Below are 16,304 nucleotides of genomic sequence, written 5' to 3'. Positions count from 1 at the left end.
GTCTATGCTTTCAGAAAACATTAACTTTTAGCCCTAAGGAAAAAGTGAACTGGCTATCTTTAAATAAAACTAAACTGAACATTGTTCTATTAAATACATTAAATTATTATCAATGCTAGAGAGGCTGATATCTCTTATATACTTCCCATAATTTCAAACTTTATTTTTCACTGAACTGCTTGCCATTGTACCTTTAAATGTTGTATTTCACTCAACATTGAATGCTCAGAATTCTCAAGATTAATTGCTTGCAGTTGCAGACAGCTCGTCTCTAAGTAAATGTAGCCAGCAATGAATATTTATAAATTTCACTCACAACAGAATGCACAATTGCCTTCAGCTGCAGACTTCTCGACTTCCACTGAACATTCGCTAATGGAAAAAAAAAAGCTAATATCTTTGCAGATGTAAGAGACTTAGCATTTTTCATGGCTTTCATCATCTTTTCTTATTTTTCAAACGTACTTGCTTACAAAAACACTTGTTTATAGCTTAGGCCAAGGGCATTAATCTAGTCATTCACCCTTATAAAAATGATAGAATATTTTAATATTGAGTGAACATTTACACTCCACCCCAGTAGCAAGATCACAGCATAAACCAGAAATACCAAACAGTCACAAATAAAATAGCAGGATAGGCAAATGCAGCAACTTGGAATGATGTAATATAAAAAAACACAGGAAATAGCATAACCAACTATTTATTGCCGCTTTCGTCCGTAGACTTCTTCAGAATGGAAAAAGATCACAGCATATTAACATTAAATGTACTTTTTGTTCAGCCTTTCTTCTCTTGTTACACTGTAAAGCTGATATTTCTTACAAATAAAAATAACTTAACTTTTACATCTTTAACACATACAGTGACTAAAAAAACTCCCCCACATTTAAAATACCCCTCACTACACAACTGTTTTATTGTACATAACATGCAGTTTATATCATGAAATGTATACAAATAATAACATTTAGTTTACTTACAGTTACTTTCTTCCCCCTTTAGTATCCTTCTAGACAGTAATGACAAAGTTGGGTACATGCTTTACAATCTACCCACATGTTTAATAAAGCCAACAAAATTCCAGGCTTACTCAGCCACTTTGTGTTGCAGAGCCATATTTCACAACTGTGATCCTTTGTAGTCTCCCATTTAGTCACCAATTTCAGTTTTTCTGGTATTCTTCCTGTTTATCTCCATCTTTCAACACCAAACTCTGGTTCAAGTCCAATGTACTCCTGATTCTTCTAGACAACTCCTGTGCTTTTTTACTGTCTCTCACACATTTTCCTTTGGAACAGTGGAAAAAGTCACTCTATGAACTTTATTTTTAAAATATTTTGTTAAGTTCTTAAGACACAGGCACACATACATTATAGAAAACAAAACATATTAACATGTTTTCATATACATCATCTTCTCTTCCTTACAATAACTAGCTTTCAGTCCAACATTAGATAAACTACTAAATTCCTGCTTTCCCTTAAACCTCAGTCCTCCTCCTCCTCCTCTTGAACATTAGTCTGCATGTATTGTTCTCACATATTCAGTGCATTTCTATATAATTTGCTCTTCTTCTTTTCTAAGGATCCACTTTCCAGTTCTTTTATCCCTTTTACAATACTCAATACTTCTAATATAGTTGATTTATATTTTGATTTCCATTTTCTAGTAAATGCTTTTTGGGCAGACAACAAAATTAAACTTAAGGCCTTACTATATCTAGGCAATTTAGACCATGTGTCTCAGCTCACAAGAATCATTTCCTTAGCCACTTGCACCCAAATAATTCTGTTGGGAGTATGATGTAGAGATTTTTTTCACATCTGCCAACTTATTACACCCCCCCCCAAAAAAAAAAAACACATGTACTCAGTTACCTATTTGTTCTCCAACATTTGCTGTCTACCTGAGGAAATATTCTTTGAAATCTGCTTGAGGTATGAAAATACCTGTGCAAACACTTCCGAGCAAAACTCCTAAACCTTCTGGATTTTGTTGCATTCTTGGGAGTCTGACATACCCTTTCTTTGTGAACTGCTTTTCCAGTCTCTCCTTTCAACCTTTCTTAATCTCCTCTGATTGATTCTTATAGTTATTATGCAATATTTTATATGCCCTACTAATTATCCCCTTTTAACAGCAGCTTCTGTTCTATGTTCAACTACAAAATCTACCAGAGCAGGTTTTTTTTAACTTAGGACTCCCTTATCTCTTTGCCTAAACTCTTGCTATCACTCCCTGAAAGGGAAAGCAGTCTCAATGTCATCTTGGCCTCATCCCATTCTAGTACCTTTCCCTCTCTAGTTATTTGGTTCTGATACTTTGGTTGCTTTGCCAGTTTTCTCAAATAACTATCTATGAGTGTTATTGTTTATTGAAGAATGAGAAGCAGTGTCACCTACTGTTTGCTGGCTCACTTTTTGTTGGATATTTTGTTTTAATTTCTTCCATAGCCTATTCTGCATCAAAATAAAATGTTTTTGATCCTCCACAAAAAAATATTCTGAAGAGAGGTAGATACAGCACATTGAATCTCACACCTTTCTTTTGACATTCCCTGACTGCTGGGATACATTTACTTCTATTCTGCCTAGTGTAGACTGAATCAACAAGTTCCACAAAAACTCTGCTATCTTCAATCTTTAATACTTTTCATTTCTGCCGCTTTTTTCAGTATCAACTCTTTCTTTTGGTATGAATGCCTGTTTAACAGTACAGGTCTTGGCTACTTTTTCATGGCCAGGTTTGGAGTATGCACCCAATGTGTCCTTTCAATTAACAAATTATGCTGTGGAATACCCGTCCAGTTACTTTTTAGTGCTTCCATAAAATTAATACTGTCTATTCCTTCCAGTGCCTCTGGTACAGTAGAAAATCTAAGATTTTCTCTACATGCTCTCTGTCTTCTACCCCTAGTATTTTTTTGAAACAGCTGTTCTTCACAATTACCACTTTCACCCAGCCTTTTCGTCCTATTTTTTCAGCAATTTGTTACTTGAGCTGATAAACTTTTTCAATGTTTCATTTATGTTTAATCATCTCAGAGTATGTTTATTTTTTCCTATAAATTACTGGAAGCCATTTCTTGTACCAAAGTTGAAGACCAAACTCCTTTTTGCTGAACAGCTGCAGGATTCTTCCCAGACAGTGTTTTCTCTTCAGCTTTTCTGGTTGATTTTCTTTCTGGTTCTCAGTTACTGCTTTGCTAGCTAGTAACTGAATTTTACTCAAGCCACCAATATCACTGGCTCTTATTTCTTGGTTTCCTTTTTCTCACTGGGGGAGATGAAACTAAGCTGCTGATCAGTGTACAGCCATATTGAAAGTCAAGCAGGGGAAAACTTTTAATAGACTTGAAAAAAATGTTTTCTTTTACAACACTTATTTTTAGAATTTTTAACACAAGCTTGACAGTTGAGATTTACAGTTGCCTGTTTTCAGAATATAAAGAGTATTATGTCATCTGCTTCATTTTTCAGGAAAAATCTTCTGTGTCTAATTTGATTGCTTCCATGTCCCAAGTGACTACGCACTGTCTGAAAGGTGCTTAGGGTTCTGCTGTTGCCTCTTCCAAGACTGCTGCTATTGGAACTGTTTTGAGTGTTTTTGCCTGGCTGCATTCTCAAAACCTCCATTGGATAGCGCATTATTTTTGGGCCACCTGCTGCACATGTCCTTAAAAAGTGTGATGAGAGAGATGAGCTAATTCAAGAAAGATCTGATTTTTCAGCCTACTTACTCCAAATCTGCTAAAGGCTTCAATGCTATCCCCACTGCCTTCTATAAAAAAAACAAAATAAACAGACCCAGCAAGTTGCTGGGAATCAAATTTAAAAAGGAATGGTGGATAGGGTGGGGGTCCTTAAAAGAAAGAATGTCAAACAAAGGACAGTCTAATAAGTCTGAATGACTGTATTAAGGATTCCTCCTAAGAAAACCATTAATCCTGTCAGAAATTCTGAATCTCCATTTCGGTCTTCTTTGATAACAGTTTCAGATAGATGGGTTCTGAAAGCAATCCGGCATGGTTACATATGGCACTGGGAGTCTTTCACTCCTTTTCAAGGGTTTCCACCACATCTGCCAGACCAAACTCCTCTTCCTTACTGCCATTCAGCACCTGCTATCTCAGTGGGTAATAGAAATGGTCCCTCCTCCTCAGTTAGAAGAAAGGTTTTATTCATGAATATTTCTGGTGCTAAAGAAGAAAGAATCTTGGAGACCAGTTCTGATCTTTCCTTTGTGAATCTGTCTGCGATAGTACTCAAGTTCAAAATGTTATCCCTTCACAACTTGTTCCCCATTTGAGATGTCTTGTGACCTTAGATCTAAAAGGGTTATATCATCACATTCCTGTAAGTGATGATTTTTGATGTTTTTTAATGTTTTCTTTGTGGGGATCACATTGTCCATTCTCTGCATTATCCTCTGGTCTATCCACTGCTCCAAGAGTAACCACAAAGTGTCAAACTACTGTGATAGCTTATTGCAGACTAGAAGGTATTCACATTTTGTCATTATTTAGATGCCTTGCTTAACTTTGCAGAGTCTTTTTCAAAATATTAGGAACATCTTACTGGTGTTCCAGGAGAACACAGAAAGAGTCTTGTTTAACTCCTTCCTTCAGAATTGTATTCTTTGGGTGTCTCCTGGACGCCTTAGTACAAATAGCTTTTTCCCCACAGGAAAAAGTAGATCTACATCTATCCCTAGTCTTGAACTACTGTCTCAGTCAAACAATCCTCACGATTTTTGGGTCTTGTGGCATCTGATTTTCATGATCCTCCCTACAAGAAAAATCCAATGGTATCATAGATCTGTATGGTCCCATCAATATCCCCTGACATTCCAGATTCCAGTTTTGGGGTTTGTGAAAATGGATTTTTTTGGTGTAGACACCAAATTTGTGAGAATCCAGGTCTCCCATTCTTACAGTTGACAAAACAGGCTCCACAGACGTTGCTTAAGAAGCAGTGTCTATGGGTTTAAAATCGCAGGGTCTTTGGAACAGAAAAACATACCAACACCCATAAGCATAAGTGAGGTGTTTGCATTTATAAATGTTCTCACATTTCTCAATCATGTATGGTCCCCAAGAGTATTACAAGTGTCTTTTAACTATCAATGGGGGCTCCAGATCTTGCCTTCAATGCAGACTAGCTATGGTGGCTTGGGATACAGCTTTGTGACACAATCTCACTCGAAGCCATCTTTCATATCATCACTACAAAACAGTGTGGCAGAAAAGGTGAGTAGGACCAGGATGGACCCTTGTGAACGGAAACTGAATTGGGGGTATTCCAAGACCACTGTTACATTTCTCACACTTTAGTAAAGTTTCAAAGCTGAACTGTTTCCACTGCTGCTGTAGAACTCAATTACCTGCATCTGAAAGATTTACAGGACAGTACTATCTTGATTGTGTGGTTTCCTTGCACTTGAGCTCTAAAACCAGCATTTTTACATTAAGAGGGTTATCTGACTGCACTCTCGTGGCAGAATTATGCCATAGCAAAGCTATTTGAGTTTTGGGGCTGCTGGCTGAAAACTTACTGTGTGTTTTCCTGACTGATCTGTAGGCTTTGCTGTTGTAAAACTTATTTTTCTGATTTTACACAAGGCCAGTGTTTGTGTGGGTCTGTGCTTGATTACTCAGATCTGCTCTTGGTTTGCCTACTTTGCCTGAGATTTACAATGAATCTGCTGCATCTAAAGCCATCCACTGTTAAAAAATAAGTATCCTTTTGCATTTTGTCTGATTATTTTTACTGTATTTCACAAGAATCCCATACTGTTAAATTTATCACACTTTAACAGAGTTTCAAAGCTGCACTGCTACTGTAGTACTTAATTACATTGTGTCTGCTAGTTTTACAGAGCATTAATATCTAGATTGTGTTTACCTGCACTTGAGCTCTAATACCAGCATGTTTACATTAATATGTTTTTTTTTACTGCAATCATGTGGCAGAAATGTGCTGTTGCAAACCTGAGTTGGGGGCTGCTGGTTGAAAGCTTATTGTGTGCTTTCCTGTTTGGGCTGTAGGCCTTGCTGTTGTAAAACTTGTTTTTCTGGTTGTATACAAGCCCATTGTATGAACTAGCCTACTCTCCATGCAGCAGCAGTTAGCAGTGCCCTGTACAGCTGCAAACACTATCTTACAACTTCCGTTAGAATAACTATCTCTGCAACCTTCCCCAGTGCTCCTGCCGCTCTAACAGCATATGGTGTAAAGTGCAGAGCAGCATCACCTTGTTGGATATCTGTTCACACTCAATATAGCACCTATTCTTCGTGTGATATCATCGCTGTCCAGTTAAATCTCCCACTATTCCCCCTTGTTAAACCCACAGTAGTAAAAAAAAAAAAAAAAAATGGATAGCCACTTTCTTACTGTCTCTGTGGCCAGCCTGTTAGACATGGGTATCCTAAGGCAATGCAAGAACTATCTCATGTATAATGAGAACCAATTAATCTTGAAACACAGTATGTGAGAGATGTAGTTAATTATGAAAACTGAGACATGACCCTCACATACTGACAAATCAAATGACAAACAGGTTGTCAGCATATGCACATTTCCCTCCCTGAATAATGTCTCTACACATAAATCCACATATGTAGAGATACTCATAATAAACTTACCAAACCTCTGGAGACCTCCCATATGCTGTCTTCAGATATGACATACAAGTTAACACCAACCACCACACATAAAAATAAACATCATCATTGTGTCTCCACAAGCAAGCCCCTAAGGTGAAACACCACACATTCAAACATCTTGGTCATAGGTGACTCCATCATGAGATACATGGATGTCCCCTTCACTAGGTTGGATAAAGAGAGGGTCACAGTCAGTTGCCTGTCAGGGACCAGATTTGCCAGATCACACAGGCACTCAAGTCACTCAAACACAGTACCAGCATGACCCAATTATAGTCCATGTGGGCGTGAATGACCTAAGATGTACCTCCTTGGACTATATGAAGAGATACATGCTGGACCTCTCTGAATAATTCTCGCAGGCTGGTATGAGCTTCTCACTGAGCAACATTCTACCCTCACCAAAAATAATACCACAATACAAACAGAAAAAGATTTATTTTAATGAGTGGCTTAGATACTGGTATCATTCTAAGGGCATTTTCATCCTAGGACAACATGATTGACAGACATACCTCCCAACCGTGCCACACTGCTTGGTTTTTACAGAGTTTTGGGGTCCAAATTAACGGGTGCCATGATTCCCCGAGTGGCACCCCTTCATTTCCAATTTTTTTCTTTTTTGCACTTTGAGCTGATGTCATCACGTGCACAATGACATCAGCTCATTCAGCGCTACCAGACTGTCGGAACTAAGCTTGCATCGTGCATGCATTTCAGGCTCGCCTGGCTATTCAAATGCTCTGCGAGTGGGAATGGCACTCTACGAATGGATTTACGGACCTGCAAACTACGAATGGCAGTCTACAAATGGAGTTACAGACCTGCAAACTACGGATGGATTTATAAATGCAGGAACAGTCCTGCAGTAAGAAAACTATGTTCGGGGAATGGTAAGGAAACTTGAATCAGGATTTATGTTCAGGGCAGAGGGTGTTTGTGTGTGTGTGTGTGTGTAAATATGCACAACTCCCTTGTCTAACTCCCACTCCCCAGAACAGTTTATTATTCTAACATTTCTTTGTTAAAAGGCAAAATTATATAGTTTGAATACTACTGTAAAACCATGCTTCAACGAATATCATATTCATAAGCAAGCCATTATAACTATACTAAAATGTACTTGCTAACTTTGTGCTTTATTTTCTTCTCTGTTTGGTGCCCTTAATAAATAACTTCTTAATTACTGTAGCTGAGAAGTTTCTTCAAAAATCTATTGAATGCTGAACTACAGCTGTGTGTCTGTTGCTGCTACATGGTCATCATATGCGTGAATAAACCTGTTAATTTAAATAGCTTTTGTGTTAAAAGACAACAGTGAAAGTTGTGAAAATTGTATTTTCAGCAAAATTTTCTGGTTAGATTTTTCAAAAATTTCTATATCATTCTTTAGCCTTTCCATTTCTGAAGAAATCCAAATCCAGTGAACAATACTCCTGTTTAATACTTTAGAATATAAAACAATTACCACCACTTGTGAGCTTTGTACAGGTTTTTTTGTGCCAAGTTAAGAGCTCTGGTGAGAAGTGACAACTGAATTTGTATTCCATGGCTTTTGTCCATGTTTTTTGTGCTAAAAGGGTGAGAACTGAATTTGCATTCCACCATTATTGACTTTTTCCAGTTTTTTTTGTGCTAAGAGGTTGAGAGTTATAATGAGAAGTGATAACTGAATTCACTAAATGATAGCCATTTAAGTTTCAGTCTTCCTATCTTTCAGTAAATTGCTGATTTGGCATAGTGGTACGTTTCTCTGCTTGACAGTGAAATGCATGGTGGTAACACATTTTATTCTAGCAACTTTCCAAAATTATACAATGTTTAAAATGTGTCCTTGGCTTGTGGCCTTTTGTCCCCAAAAAAAAAAAAAAAACTGAAATTGAAAATAAGTGCAAGAAGCTTTGCAAGATGCCTATGGCTTATACTACTGTCATTCTATTTATAGTGTGGGTGTGGAAGTAGACTTTTATGATGGAAATGTTCTGAATTGGGCAGTTTTGTCATTATTGGTTCATGCATTTTGTCTCATTGCCTACAGTACTGCCTACTGGAAAAATGTTCAAACAAATTTAAAATGCACTGTAAGTGTGCTGTACTATACAAGGAATACAATTTAATAAATTCAGGAAGGTGTATCAAAGAAAAGAACATATGTATGTTTCTTGTTTTGAGTGCAAGGGGCCAATGATTTGAAAACAGCCCAAAGGTGATCTTTAGCCACCACGGGCCAGATGCATTTTCTTTGAATGTGGTGTGGATTTCAATGCTGTTTCAATGAATGAGTTTCAAAAGCAGAGAAATTTTAATGCCAAGTCTATTTTCATTGTGAGACAGTATTGCTTTGTTTAGCAGATGTCTATTAGTGTTTGTGCATTGTGCTGTAAAATGTAAAAAAATAAAACCCAAATAATCATTGTAGAAGTAAAGCAGTATGCATACATTAGTGTTTATGGCAAATAGAGCAAAATAACCAGGTAATGGGACATTGGAATGGCTGTGAGGGGACTCTGGTGCCATATTTTGGTTGTCTGTTCTTCAGTTTGCGTTTGATTCCATTGGAGTAGGTGGGGTTACATAATTATGTATGCAAATTATATGTTAATCAGCGCACAGATTTGTACCTATTTTTCATGGGCCTTGTCCAGATTTTTGATGTTTCCAGATTGACAGATATGTTGACAGACCGTACTGCTTTGCCAAAGATGGTCTATACCTGTTGCATCTAGGCTTTCCAATACCAGCCAAGGCATTAGCCAACCCCATAGTGCCTTTTTTAGGTCCTGCCAAACCAAAAGACCAACCAACATAATTTTTTCTAATGCTAAGCTGAATCAGAGTCTTAACAAGAAACTGATCTCTCTGGAAGCTCTCCTTGCCCTGGGGAATGCTGACATCTGTAAAGTTAGAGATATGGTTCAAAGCTGTAAAAAGCCCCACAGCAGTGCAAGGCTGCAATGACTATCACACATTCAGACCACCCTCTGGGAGAAAGAAAAAAAAAAAAAAAGGAAGTGTTTCCATTTACATAAAGAGCAGTCACACCTCTAGAGTGGTCAAGCAAGATGACTCACTTGAGCTACTCCATGTCCAGCTGACCACAGGCAAAATCCCCCACTATATTATCATTAGCTACAGGTCCCCAACCCTGAAAACCACTCCGCATACCCGAAGTTACTAGAATCACTTAGCAGTCAGCCCAACACAATATTCATGGGCAATTTAACTACTCCTCTATAAACTGGGAAACATATACAACTACTAACATGCAGGCTCAGAGATTCCTGGACTTTATCAATGCAAATGCTCTGGAATGTAGCTGGTCTGCACTGCCACTAGGGGCTCAAATATCCTTGACATAAGACTCACAAACATGGGGAGCACTGCATCCCCTCACTGTAACGTCTTCATTGCTAAGACTGGATCATAAATCAATCTCCCTTGAAGTAAATGTAATGGTAGTACCCCTATCAAACCCTATACCCTAAAGAATTTTTCCAAGGCAAATTCCCTCCTATTAAATGATAGATTAGATCATTTTAAAGCTCACCCCCCCACCAAACTCTGAAAATATGGAGGCCTATGCAGAAGTATACATGACTACCCTGTACAACCAACAACTACATAGAAATGGCAGTATCTGACTGAACTAAACTCAGGTCTAGCCAGAAAAGCAAGACACCCTGGTGGACCCCTGGCATAAATAGACTGTACAACAGAAGGAAAATATTCCTGGCTAGAAGGCAGCACAACAGAGAAAAAAATCTCTCAGTATCTAATGACAAATCAGGGAACTAGTCAAGTCTTAAATATGAGAGTAAAATTGCCTCCCTAAGCAAAGGATAACCATAAAGCATTTTTAGTCATGTCCGAAATCTTAAGGGAAAAGCACAACAATGTGCTGAATTGGCTGTAGATGGCACTACCTATACGAAGCCAGAAGAAATAGCAAACCTGCTGACCGGTACATTCAGCTCCAGTTTCACTCCCTCATTACCTCTGATCACTTCCCATAAAATACCCCGTACTGTTCCTTTGCCTGTTATCACAAAAAAGATACAGGTCATCACTACACTCCCTAAAGCTAGAAACACGGCATCAAAGGGCCCCCAGTGGAATGCCAGATTGTCTATTAAATAGCTTGAAACATGACCTGGCAGATCCACTTGAATCTCTATTTAAGCAGTCTCCAGACAGGCTTTGCCCTACGGAAGTGGAGAACAGCAACAGTCATCCTTCTGCACAAGGGGGTGACCATCAACTGACTCGAAACTAGGCCATGGAAAGGATAATCATGGACTTGATTAACAACATAGGAAATCTCTGGACTCTATACTCAACACACTTCAACTTTTTCAACTCCAGGTCCTTCCTGCTCAATCTGGTGGAAATACTTTGAGAAGGTCATCAAGATCATGGATGAGGGTACAACAGTGCATACCACCTACCTTGATCTGGCCAAGATATTTGATACAATACCCATTTGAGTATTGCTCACAAAATTGGGCATAAACCTGTACATCACCAGATGGATAACCAAATGGCTCATGGATCTGACACGTTAATATGGGAGAATCCACATCTGGCAAGAGGTCAGTCACCAGTGGAGTACCACAGACTCAGTGCTGAGCCTACTTCTGTTTGGAATATACTTCTCAGATGTCCAGGCAAATGTAGATGGCCTTTGGCTGACCAAGTCTGCTGATGATTGTAAGTAAGGGGGCAATCACTGACTCCCCAAACTATGTTGATATCCAACAGAAAAATTTGAAGTAAAGAAGTGCATAACAACACACTTTGAGAAATCATATATCCCTGCAAATTACAACAGTGATAACACACCCCCCAAGACTGGACCCAGTGGTGAAAGATCTGGGTACTCAGTAATCTTTAATTTGACCACTGTGTCTCCACAGTGGTGAGGAAATGCTTCAATGTGGCTCAGTTTATAAGGGCATGACATCCAGATCTAAGATGCCATAGTACAAATGAACTCAGTCCTCATCAGATGAATAATTGCATACAATGCAACCCTTGGCATGTACCTCACCAGGCATCTGCAACAGTTTGCATGTCCTCTGAGGTTTCTCACAAAAAAAAAAAAATACAAGGTATAAACAACATGTCATATGTGGACTGATTAAAAGCCCTATCACCACTGTATTCAGTTTCTTATTCATTACGGAGATGTGATCTGGGTCTGATCTACAAGGCAGTCTGTGACCCATCCCTGACGGAAATGTTACATATTCGCAAAACCGCACGAGGGTTACCAGCTCCAAAGATCTAAACCTAATCTCCGACATGAACAGATTATGCTGGAGAGAAATGTGTCCCAGAGATTGCATCTCCTCTGGAATAGGCTTCCTATTCACATGAAGCAGAGCCCTTCCCTGATCATCTTTAAGCGTAATGTGGACTGATGGTTGGGAAATCACAAATTCACTCCAGGGGTGGCACCTGTGTCCCTTGTGGACAGAGGCAGTCTGTAAAAATATTCAAAACTCATTTTCTAAAACTTGTTAACTTTCCCCTAAGGATAGAAAATTGGGTAAAACTGGCTAGGTTTGTAAGGGCTTTTGAGCAATTAACCTAGTAATCCCCTATGAATCTATAAGAATAGAACTGTATTTAAAGTATGGTTGTGTAAGAACTGACCGTAATAGTGCATCTCACTGATTACTGTTGCAGAATTCTTAACATATGGGCTTTCATCTGCTGACATCCAGCCAGGGTACCAAAGCTCATCCTTCCCGAGGGTGTACATCTGACCTGTGACCTAAGCTCATACATATCTTGGTATATAGGTGGACATACACACAAGTACATCAGACTATCTCCAAGCCTGAAGACTGCTGAGAAAGGAAAATTGTCAGCTGGGGGGGGGGGTGTAGCTTGAAAAGGCAAGTAAATTCCCCTGAAAGAAGTCTATTAAGTAACAGCTTACAACAGAGGAAAAGAAAACTATAGGGGCAGAGGAAGAAAAGAAGGGAAGGAGTACTGATCAATAGGACATTTATTGTTGTGGTAAGATCTTACACAATTACACTATGTCCTGACTGAAATCATTGTTGTAGTATTCTTAACATATAGGTAATTCCCAGAGGTAAAGGTGAGGGAGGCTGGCTAAAAGGAAGATGAGCAGTCCAGGAGACCAGACAGGACAGACTTGGCAAAAGCAGCACTTGCTCTTGAAAAGGCATCAATCCTGTAATGCTTGGTCGAGATGTACACACAAGTCCAAGAGGCTGCTTCCAAAATAGACCTGGCATCTACATCTTTGTGGAATTTCCCAGAGGAGGCATGGCCTGAGTGGAATGTACTTTTGGGCAAGAAGGCAATGTTTTTCCATGCTGTGTGTAACAGAAAGAAAGAAATAGCTTTTGATATTCTAGATGTAATGGTTTGTTTAGATACACATTAGGCCAGTTTTGAATCCATGAATGAAACAAAAAGCTTGGTCATTTTTTTTTTTTGCCCAGGTAATATCTTAGCCACCTATAAATATCTACCAAGTAAAGAATTCTTCCCCCTTATTTCGAGGATTGGAGGTAAAAGGTAGGCAGGTAGTTAGCTTGGTGGGACTTCTTATTCAATACCTTACGAATGAATAATGGATTGGTCTTGAGAGTCACCTGTACCCGTGGAAAATGAGAAAGGGTGGAATAGCCCTAACAGCCTTAGGGTCACACACTGTGGGCAAAGTTAACAGCCAGCAAAAGGACAGTCTTCCAGGTACTGCATTGTAGAGGCACAAGATGCTGGCTTGAAAGGGGGGGGGGACGACAAAGGAATTTTTTTCCAGTAAAAAGTTGAGATCACAGGGAGGAGAAATAGGTTTGCTGGGTGGTTTAAGATGCAAGACTCCCCTCAAGAAAAGTTTGACCTCTATCATGGACATGATAGGAAGATCAATAGGCAAACCTGTGTTAACGGCTGAGAGGTTTTAATGTAAGAGTAGAGTAGACCAGACCAGAGAGTAGTAATTCAGAGACATCTGAGAACAGAAAGGGGGTATCTGATAAGAATGGGTCCTGGTTGTGCTTGAAGCACCAAAAGGAAAATCTTTTCCACTTAGTGTCTGAGTTTCTGGTTTCCTGCAGAACCTGAACCACTTCCTCACAGGTGTGTCTTTTAGGGATCATAACTATCCTCATATCCACAGAGTGAGAGGTTAGATTTGGATGAAGAATCAGACAGAGTGAGCAGATCTGGTTGCAATTGTATTTTACAATAGCTTCCCTTGGATAGATAGAGTTGAAGGGGAAACCAATGTTGTCTTGGCCAGAAGTAGGAGCTTTTGAGTTTCTTTTAGAAGGATTTTTGGAAGTAGTGGCAAAATGGGGAAGGCATACAGGAACCTCCCTGACCCCTAGCAAGAGAAGGCATCTGTTTTCCAAGTTAAGGGGGGGGGGGGGATCCTGGTGCAGAACAAGAAAAGCTGGTGGCTTTCTGCTGAAACAAAAAGATGTACTTGTGGTGTTCTCCACTCATGCCTTATTCTTTTGAAGATTTGTTTGCTCAAGGTTCAATTTTGAAAGTCCTCCAAGGACCTCCTTTAGGAGTCTGCCAGTACATTCTCTTCAGTGGGAATATATGCAGCTGTCAGTCATGCCCATTTGTGTGGCTGGTTGCCATACCTCCTATGCTAGCCTGCACAGTGGATACGATCTTCCACTCAGTTTGTTCGGATACAACATAACTAGTGTTGCGTACACCCAGTATTGAGCCTAGTTTCAACAGATGGAAGAATATCTGCTGTGGTTGGAGAAGGGTTTCATTTCTTTCAGGTTGATGTGTTCTTTCAGTATGGGGGAAGGCCATTTCCCCTGCACTGAGTGGGACCCTGTCTAAGCCAATGTTTTGTCTGAGGCAACTGTGTGAAGAACTTGGTTGGGTACAGCTGCGGAGAAAGCAAGGTCAGGATTGAGCACGACCCCCCCCCCCCAACAGTGTAGCTTCTTTCTGAGACAAGGTTAAAGAGGGATCAGAGTCTACAGGGGATAGGAGTGTTGAGACCAGAATTTCAGATGCCACTGAATTTTCTGCATATGTAGCCTGGCCTGAAGAAGCATTGGAATGGCAGCTGCCATGAAACACAAGGCCCTGAATACTCCCTTGTACAGCGAGACACTGAGTAGAGATTTCTGAAAAGGTGGCCAGACTGAACTTTTGTCATGAGGAAGGAAGGCAAGCATTCTGGGAGTGTCTATTCTGTGACACAGAAATATCAGGTACTAAGTGGGTGTGAGATGGGATTTTTTGAAGTTGACTATGAACCCTAGGATGGACAGGAGATGTACTTGTTACCACAGAAAGGCCAAAGCAGTAACTGAAAATGTGATGATCCAGAGAAAAGTCTGAGGAACTTCCTGTAAGAGAGCTGAATGGGGATGTGGAGGTAGGCATCCTTTGCATCTCCCACCACTCTTCTCCCAGCTTAAACCCACAGTAAAAAAACCTAAAGAATGACAGGAGTGAGGAAAAACAAAAGGCAGAAAGGTGTGAAGAGAATATTTTAGGAGAGATCCAGAATAGTGTCCTTTGCACTAGAAAGATTCTGGAATAGAAACATTTTCCTATGAAGGAGGATGGCACTCTACTGAGCCTTGCTCTAGTATGCCCTAAATTTTTATTTTTATTTTTATTTATTTATTTAACATTTGTTGACCGGGAATGTCCGACTAGGTTCCACAGAGCCTGTTTTCAGCGGAGGGACCTGGTTTTGAGGAAGTCGCCAAGCCCTTTAGATAGGGGATGCTTTCCTTTGACATGGCATAGTTTTGTTTGATGATAGAAGAACATATTTGTCTGTAGTTAACACTTCCCAGAAGGGAAGAGACAAAGTCTTTTTGAAAGAGTGGAGGGATTGAGTAGGGAGGGGAGTAGTTGGGAAGGTAGTCACAGGTTTTTGTCTTTTAAGGGAGGCCTTTCCAGAGAATTCCTATGTTTGTCTGAAAAACTCTTTCTTGGTGGTGGTGGTGGTGGTGGTGGTGGTGATGTGTGTGTGTGTGTGTGGGTGTGTGAACAGAGGATCCTTCTTAACAAAGAAAGTAGACTTGGCTGGGTAGTTCCTGTGGCATCTTCGGACTGTAGAAAGTAACATTTGCCTACAGTCCCTTCTTAGTCCTACCTTGCTCTTGTAAGGCTTTGAAGAGTTTTACAGCTTTTGGGCTAAACAGGAGATCTTTTACTAAGGTGAATCTAGGATTGAAGTCCTCATGGTTGGGTTGGCTTAGCTGTACAACCATGCAGTACACTGAACCTGTGGCTGCAGCCCTGTAAGATATCAACAGCATCATAACTGCATTTGATGCTGTGCCTAGCACTTTAATTAGCTTGAGACAGTATGGACTGCATTTGTTGCACAAAACCTGCAGACTGTGTGTCTGACATATCCTCAATCATGGACTGCAGGACAGATAGCAAATATTTAGTCATCTGCATCTGATAGTTCATAGCTCTGAATGAAAGAGGTGTAGACCTTCTTTCCCCACCTATCCACAGTCCTGCTATCCTCGTCTGTGGGAAGGGCATTAGCACTGGGGCGAAGTTTAGAAGGATTATGTGAGGACAGTGACACTGCAGCAAGGTCAGTCATAGGGTTCTTATGCTATACGAGTTCATTAGGCACCTT

Source organism: Protopterus annectens, chromosome 9.part0, assembly GCF_019279795.1.
Source record: "Protopterus annectens isolate FY-2018-M chromosome 9.part0, PAN1.0, whole genome shotgun sequence".
In the NCBI taxonomy this organism is placed as follows: domain Eukaryota; kingdom Metazoa; phylum Chordata; order Ceratodontiformes; family Protopteridae; genus Protopterus; species Protopterus annectens.
Note: the sequence above shows the minus strand (reverse complement) of the source record.